The 8755-nt window shown below is 52.0% G+C and overlaps 1 protein-coding gene across 4 annotated transcripts in view; it reads right to left on the bottom strand.

Moving 5' to 3' along the window:
• The window catches only part of ZDHHC3 (zinc finger DHHC-type palmitoyltransferase 3), a 35955-nt gene extending 31383 nt beyond the window's left edge, over positions 1-4572 (bottom strand). Inside the window, exon 1 of one of the 4 annotated variants that reach the window (XM_054058892.1) lies at positions 4429-4572. The gene's annotated coding sequence lies outside the window, so the exon portion shown is untranslated. The other 3 variants (XM_054058893.1, XM_054058894.1, XM_054058895.1) reach the window with 3 other exon arrangements.
• Positions 4573-8755: the final 4183 nt, after the last annotated feature.

Here is an 8755-nt window from a genome sequence, read left to right on the forward strand (position 1 = left end):
AGAGTAGTACTTTACACTACCTTTATTCATTCATATTGTCTCAACTTGAGCCTGTTTGCTTTAACTCCTACGTGCTGTACCATGCTTAAGATCGGTCACCCCGTCAGTCCTGCATTATTGCAAAACTCACAGCTGAACTTTACAAACATGTCATCCACCACCAGGCAAGCAGCAAAAACATCAACAAGGGCCTTGTATTTCCTTCCATTCAACATTCCTCTCTTGTCCAAGAGTATTAACACCGTGTTTTCTGTGCCTTTTTTCACTTGCTCTTACCGCTCCTTTAATACAAAAATAATACAGCAAAATTCCCAACATTTTTCTAACTAAACTCTGCAGCAGTAGCCATCCTTCTCATTTCTTTGCTTTCCCACCCCTATCCTCTGCTTTTTTTTTTTTCTCCTTGCACTCCTACTCCTTCTCCTGTAACAGCACCAGTTCTGCATAGTGACCTTGTAACTTGATGTGGTGAAGAGACAAGAGGGGCTATAAACCTAGATAAATTCCTCTCCAGTCTCCAGAAGTACTCCCAAGCACCCCCGACCCTGCCAGCACAACCAGAAGCAGGTGAAAGGAGTTAACCTGACAGTGCTCTTGCGGAATAAGAGCCAGGACCTAGCGGCACACTGCAGCTGACCGGTGGGGAATGAATGACTGCTGGATGAGGGCGATTTTGGCACCCATAGCCTGCAGAGGCAAGCTCTGGCTTACTCTTTTAGACTCTCTCAAAAGGACGACGTGTAAAGTGTTACTGGCAGACTTGCTGCACTGCAGTTCCAGTCAAGTTACAGGGTACCTTTTTTTTTTCCTTCTCTGCACAATCCAGGAAATATACAGCTCTAGTTAGGAAAGCTTTAACTTCTCATTTTCTCTAGCGCAGCCTTAAGTTTCAGGTTAGTTACATGCACAAGTCAAATATGATGTTGCGGGTACCATCGTTCACATCTCATTTGCTTCAACCAGCTAAGCACAGGACAGAGAAAATAAAAACTGACAACAAGCTTTTCTGTCTTGTCATATTTTACATTACCTGCTGTCTTCTCTCAGAAAGGCAGAAAAACTGTATTCCACAATATTGCCCTAAGAAAAAGGTCATGTCTATGCCACAGAGGGACCAGAGAAAACCATATGCTCAGTCAATTAACATCTGCAGAGACTGTCTGAGCTACAGCCCAGCTACTTTCACACTGACATCGCTGTGGGTGTACATCACCTTCCCCGTAGTCTCCTTACCGGAGAGACGTCCCATTACAGATAGATGGGAAACGTCTGCACCAGCAAGAAGTTTCCCTGAAATAATGCAACACATGGGATTGAACTATGTTGACTATGTGACACTGCTAGCTCCTGTTCCGTTTGAGATGCACAGTAGCTCACCCATCAACAAAAGTAAATTCGTATTAAATAAGAAAAAAGAGATTCACCAAAGCTGAGTTATCACCCAGGCTATATGCATACTGTCAGACTATCAGTTGCTCCCCTTTGCTCACACAAAAGAAACTGCTCAGAAAAGACAAACAACTACCTGAGCACAGCAGAGCTGCATCTGCTGAGGAATTACGCATTCACCTCCTTGCAACTTGCACCAACAGCTGCATTAAATTACATTTTGACATTTCTGTCTACTGCCAAAGAAGCAATTCCAAATAGAAATACACACTCTGTCTGTAAGGACAATACTTAGAACTAAAAAGGAAGCAGAAATGTATGCAAAAATACCCAAGAGGTTTTAAACGTTGCAACAAATATTTTGCCTCTTAGGCAGACCTTACATTTGTCCTTTTATAAACCTATAACCGCACAGAGCTTCTGGTCACACCTTCTAAACTTCAATGAGCAGTCAGTTAGACACAACTTACTACTACAAGCAGCTCCCATTGGTATGACAAGTACTATTGCATCAGTGAGACAGCACTAAGAGCTATGCTGACAGAGTTGTAGTGTTTGAAGGACTGGATCTTTACTGCACGTGGGGCTGCATTTCTAAGATGAATTAACGCTTTTTCCCCCCTTATGATGACTGTTACCAATGAAATGCCTGTAAAAAAGACTCTATAAAAGACTTATTTATTGATTTCACTAAGCAAAGAAAACCACGGTACTCACTACAGCCTTGCTCTCTACACCACCAGGCACTGGAGGCAGTTGCACACGCTGTCAAACCCTTCTCTGTGATTCCACCGAACCAGAACGACCACTCAAATCTGGGCTCCCTTCCTACAGACCTGACATCGTGCAGCTTTGCTGTGTCAGTGGTTAGCACACCGCCGCTCTCTTGCACACTGAAAAATAGTTTATCTTTCCCGAAAGAAACCTAACGGAGCTCTGGTGTCCACCCAACATCCCTCACCGATGCACTAGCAGTTGGAGAGCGCATCAAAGACCAGACTGCTGCCTCTTCCCCCATGCCTATGTTTTCTCGAAGACCGTTTTCTAACGAGCCATCATGAGCTCATGCTTATTCTTAAAAATCACTTTTTTTTCAGAAGCACTCCAGTAATACTCAGAAGCTGCTGTTTAAAAACAGTTCAGATGACTTCCCAGTAACATATAACTCGCCATCCACCTCAACTAACCCGACCACAGTTACAGTGCCATGTTTTTTCAGCCCAAACTACTCCCAATGCCAAGTTGCAATGGCCCTGTGCTCCCACTGGAAAGCCACAGCCAAACACCAGGTGACTGCAGCCACCTCTGAAGGTAGAAGGTCTGCTTCGCTCTCCTGCCTGCCGTTTGCTTCATCATCATGGGGATATTTCATCACTGCAATGCATTAACAGATTTCAGCACCCCGCTCCACCACTGCAGCCCAGTAACAGATGACAAGAGACAAAGAAAGTTGCTGGAGGCTCAGAGTTTGGATTTCCTGCCGAGGGGATGTTTCGCTTCTCTGGGCGTCCCAGGAGGAGACCTACACCACATATTTCGCCCAGCATTATGGAACACATTCAGCTTCACTGTACCCAACACCCAGCGCCGAGAGCCATCGCAGGACGAGGGGAGACAACCTCCCCTTTTCCCACCGATGCCAGCCACTCCAGGTGCCATTGCTGCAGGACAAGCAAGGACCACCTCCCCTTTTCCCACCCATGCCAGACGCTCCACACACTGACGCAATCCAATGCCCTGCATGCCTGGGGCACTGGGAAGTGGGGCGCAGAGCACATACCCTGGCATTGCCAAGGAGAGAATGTGGGCAGCGGGAACTAGCGGTGGGAAGCAGGGCACTGGCAGCGGGAAGCAGGGCAGGACGCACATCCCCTGGCATCACCAAGGGAAGAATGCAGGGAGTGAGAAGCAGCGGTGGGAAGCGGAGCAAGGAGTGCATCCCCCAGGATCACCAGGGGAAGAACACAGGTAGCAGGAACCGGTGGTGGGAAGCGGGGCACTGAGCAAATGCCCCAGAATTGACAAAGGGATAACTCAGGGAGCAGGAAGAGGCAGAGGGAAGCGGGGCATGGAGTGCATCCCCCATAATAGTCAAGGAGATGACCCCAAGGGGGGTAACACTGGGAGTGGGAACCAACGGTGGGGAGTGGGAACTAGCGGCAGGAAGTGGGTCAGGGAATTTGCGAAGGGGAGAATGTGGGGAGCAGGTGGGAAGCGGGGCACCAGCAGTGGGAAGCAGGGCACGGAGCACATCTCCTGGCATCACCAAGGGGATAACTTGGGGAGAAAGAACCAGTGGTGGAAAGCAGGGCACTGAGCACATCTCCCGGAACTGCCAAGGGGATAACTTGGGGATCAGGAAGAGGCGGTGGGAAGCGGGGCATGGAGTGCATCCCCCATAATAGTCAAGGAGACGACGGGGGGAGCGGGAACCGGTGATGGGAAGAAGGGCAGTGGCTGTGGGAAGTGGGGCACGGAGTACATCCCCTGGAATTGCCAAGGGGAGAACGCGGCGAGTGAGAACCGGCGGTGGGAGCGCATACCCTGGCATCGCCAGGGGGAGAACGTGAGGAGCGGGAACAGATGGTGGAAAGCGGGGCACGAAGCACAGACCCTGGGATCATCAAGGGGGAGGATGCGGGGAGAGGGAAGGGGGGCAGGGAGCGCATCCCTTGGCATCTCCAAGGGGAGAATGCGGGGAGAGGGAACCGGCGATGGGAAGTGGGGCGATGAAGCGCATCCCCCAGCACCGCCAAGGGGAGAACGTGGGGAGCGGGCACCGGCGGTGGGAAGCGGGTCAGGGAGCGCAGATCCCGGGATCGGCAAGGGGAGGATGCGCGGACCGGGCACCGGCGGCAGGAGCGGGGCAGGGAGGGGATGAGGCGGGGGCGAGGTGCCGGGGCCGCGCCGCTGTCCCCCCCTCGGGGCCGCTCCCGCACCACCTACCCCGCAGGCCGCCGCGCGCCCGGGCCGCCCCCGCGCCGCCCCATCGCGCGGCCGCCGCGCGCCCCCCACCCTCTCCCCGCCGCCGCCCCTTACGCTGAGCTCGGGCGCCGGGAGGAACCAGGAAGTGGGCGGCGGCGGCGGCGGCGGGAGGGAGCGCGGCACGGCGGGTCCCGCCCCGCGGCGTGGGGGCTGCGGGAAGGCGAGCAGGGAGCGTGTCCCGGCACCTGCTGAACGGAGCGCGGAGGCGGCAGCGGTGGAAAAGACCGCAGAGACCGTCAGGTCCAACGTCAGCCCGGCACACAGCCCTGCCGGACCGCCCGGGGACGGGCTGCGGGAGCTGCGGTTGTGCAGCCTGGAGGAGGCTCTCAGGGGACCTTAGAGCGACCTTCCAGTACCTGAAGGGGCTACAGGAGAGCTGGGGGGGACTATTCACAAAGGCTTGTAGTGATAAGACATGGGGCAATGGGTATAAACTGGAGAGGGGCAGATTTAGACCAGACATAAGGAGGAATTTCTTCACTGTGAGAGTGGTGAGGCACTGGCACAGGTTGCCCAGGGAAGCTGTGGATGCCCCATCCCTGGAGGTGTTCAAGGCCTTGGGCAGCCTGATGCAGTGGGAGGTGTTCCTGCCTATGGCAGAGAGGTTGGAACTGGAAGATCTTTAAGGTCCCTTCCAACCAAACTATTCTATGATTCTATGTCCCGAAGTGCCACATCTGCCAGTTTTTTGAATGCCTCCAGGGAAGGAGACTTCACTGCTTCCCTGGGCAGCCTGTTCCAATGCTTTACCACTCTTTCAGGACAGAAATTTTTCCTAATATCCAGTCTAAACCTTGCCGGTGCAACTTCAGACCATTTCCTATCACTTGTTACTTGGGAGAAGAGACCAATACCCACCTTGCTACAACCTCCTTTCAGGTAGATATAAAGAACAATAAGGTTTCCCCTCAGCCTCCTCTGCTCCAGGCTAAACAAGCCCAGTTCCCTCAGCCACCTCTCATGAGACTTGTGCTCCAGCCCCTTCACCAGCCCCATTGCCCTCCGCTGGATGTGCTCCGGCAGCTCCATGTCTGTCTTCTTGTGAGGGGCCCAGAACTGAACACAGTTTTTAAGGTACATCCTCACCAGTGCTGAGTACAGGGGCAGAATCACTTCCCTGGTCCTCCTGGCCACATCATTTCTGATCCAAGCCAGGATGCTGCTGGCTTTCTTGGCCACATGAACGCACCGCTGGCTCACATTCAGCTGGCTGCCAACCAACACCCCCAGGTCCTTTTATGCCAGGCAGTTTTCCAGCCACTCTTCCCCAAGCCTGTAGGGTTGCATGGGGCTGTCATGACGAAGGGCAGGATCCGGCACTTGGCCTTGTTGAATCTCTGACAATTGAATCTCTCAGCCCACCAATCCAGCCCGTCCAGGTCCCTCTGTAGAGCCTTCCTGCCCTTGAGCAGATCAACACTTCTGCCCTATTTGGTGTTAACTGCATACTTCCTGAGGGTGCACTTGATCCCCTCATCCAGATCATTGATAAAGATACTAAACAAGACCAGCCCCCACACTGAGCCTTGTTGCAGGGAGAGCGGTTTTTATGCTTGTCTGATATTCTCCATTTCCATCTGCTTCTTCCAGTATTCACAGCCTCGCCAGCCATTAATCATGCAGTGCCAGTTTTTATATTCCAGGTGGATCCCTCAGGCTGGCTTTATGACAGCCCATGCGTGTCATCCACTTACTGTAAGGTTACTGGAAAAGCCATTGCTTTGCCCTCATTAAAAAAAACCCAACTGATATCCTTTTTGTCCAATAACCTTTACCGTTGCCTTGCGCTGGAGATGGGAATTTGAATGCGTTAGGAAGTGCTCTTTAGAGCCAGGGCATTCCTCCTGCCATCCCTGAGGAAAAACAAGCTGGACTTCTCTGGCCTTTGGAAAACTGCTGTTTGCATGTAAACAAGATTTGCTAGCTGAGCCACTGGACTACGCAAGAAATTGACTCATATTAATTAGACTCTGGGCAGGGATGGCAGAGGAGGGGTGGTGGGGAAGAAATAAACCACTCTATCCTTGCAGGAACTGTCAGCTGCTGTGGACTAAGCCATGGGAAACACAGGACTGGGAGCTGGAATATCAGCTGCCCATGCTGTCAGTGGGAATCACAGGGTGCACCTGAAATAACACTTTATTTCAGATCAGGAATTCACTTTTACAAGGGAGTTCGTTATTTCTCCTTACCATGGTTAGGCTCACACTGAGGAATGTGGGGGGACAGGAATTGCTCTGCAGGAGCAGAGGAAGGGTCCATCTGTGAAGCAAGGTAGCATTGGCAGATGCTGTTTAGGGAGTACACATGAAGCAGGTCCCATTTTTACAGGGCACTGCCTTTTCCTGGTGCTCTCCCAGCCCAGGAGAAATCCCTAGCTCTGCTCACTTCCTCAGGGTCAGTGGGAAGGTGAGCTGACCAAGTTCAGTCAGGCTCTGCCATTGATGGAGAAGAAGCCAGTGATCCCCATGCAACAATCCTGGCATGAAGTAACTTGACTCTTTTGGATGCAGGTGAGCCATGCAATGCACCCCAGAAATGCATCCATGCCACTCTAACTGCTAATGGATATGCAACCCAGCAATGGGACTAGACCAGCACTCACTCACACAGTGAAGCCTCCAGAACGTCTTTCACTCCTCAGGTTTGCTCCGAGCGCTTTGTGCTGCAGGCTTAAGTAGCCACAGCCAGAAATCTGATGTGCACAAGGTTGAGGAAAAAAGTCTCAGAAAGGAGAGCTGGAAACATCTGGAGAAGCTCTAGAAGCATGGCGTGTTATCCTTTCAAGTCATGGATTATTCTTACCCAAGCAAGCATCAGTGTGAAGGCAAAGAGCAACTTTTAAAATAATTTGAAAATTACACACAAGAGCTGTGCAAAGAGTGTGAAACCCACATCAACCACTCATTGTTATTAAGCTTTCAACTAAGGCCTTAACCTCACCCCCTCCTTGCTTAATTATTGTTTTAATATATAGTATGAGTTTTTAATTACACTTCCCATGCTACTTTCCCAGGGACATCTGGCACATGACCAACAGCCCTCTCCTAATGAGAGCACTGCTTCTTCCCTGCTCCTGCCCCGTGTGCTGACCTCACTTGGACCTTCCTCTGAAGTAAAAACTGCATCTCCTCATTTTTCTTGCAGGCTTCAGCACTAGGTGAGCCATTTCCAAGCACTGAGGTGCTTCCACAGCTGCCTCCTGGAGCTTTTTACCTTGGCACAAGGCAGGTGGAGAGTGGGCACTACCCCTTCAGTTTACCATCAAATCATAAAATGGTTTGAGTTGGAAAAGGCCATGAAGGCCATCCAGTCTAATCCCCTTGCAATGATCAGTGGCATCGTCAATTAGATCAGGTTGCTCAGAGCCCCACCCAACCTGATCTTGAATGTTTCCAGAGAAGGGGCATCTATCACCTCTCCAGGCAACCTGTTCCAGTGTTTCACCACCCTCAGTATAAAAAATTTCTTCCTAATACCTAGTCTAAACTTCCTTTTTAGTTTAAAACTATTACTCCTTGTCCTATTGCTACAGGTCCTGCTAAAAAGCTTTCCCACGTCTTTCTTACAGCCCCCTTTAATTATTGAAAGGCTGCAACAAGGTCTCCTCAAAGTTGAGTCTTCTCCAAGCTGAATAACCCCAACTCTCTCAGCCTCTCTCCATACGGCAGGTGTTCCAAGTCTTTGACCATTTTTGTGGCCTTCCTCTGGACCTGCTCCAACAGGTCTCTGCTTCTTGTGCTGAAGGCTCCAGAGCTAGACACAATATCCCAGGTGGGGTCCCACCAGAGGTAAGTAGAGGGGCAGAATCACTTCCCTGGACCTGCTGGCCACACTTCTGATGCAGCCTGGCCACGGTTGCCGGCTCCTGGCCGGCTTCTCACCCACCAGGACTCTAAGGTCCTTCTCCGCTTTGCCCCGTGAGCTGACCTCAGCCGGACCTTCCTCTGAGGCAAAACCTCCGCATTCCCCCACTTTTCTTGCAGGCTTTATTACTAGGCAAGCCCTTCCCGAGCACTGGGGCGTTTCCGCAGCTTCCTCCAGCAGCTTTTCACCTTGGTATTGGGCAGATGGATAGCAGGCACTGCCCCTTCGCTTTACCGCGAGTGCCAGCTCCTTGGAACGGATGTTTTTCGGGACGCACGGGATGTTCAGCGGGCACCGCGGGCAGCGGGCTGCCTCTACTCCCCGGGATAACCTTCCCGTCAGGAGTTTAAGGACTGCACCCCACGCTGTGCTTGTAAGAAAGGGGGAGACCCCGGAACCCAGGTACCCGGTTGGGCGGGCGGAGCGCCACTAAAAACTACCCGCAGCTCAACGGGAGCGCGGCAGCGCGGGTCACGTGGGGGGCAGAGGTGGCGCACGCAGAGATCACGTGGGG

The sequence above is a fragment of the Cuculus canorus genome, chromosome 2 (genome assembly GCF_017976375.1).
Source record: "Cuculus canorus isolate bCucCan1 chromosome 2, bCucCan1.pri, whole genome shotgun sequence".
In the NCBI taxonomy this organism is placed as follows: Eukaryota; Metazoa; Chordata; class Aves; order Cuculiformes; family Cuculidae; genus Cuculus; species Cuculus canorus.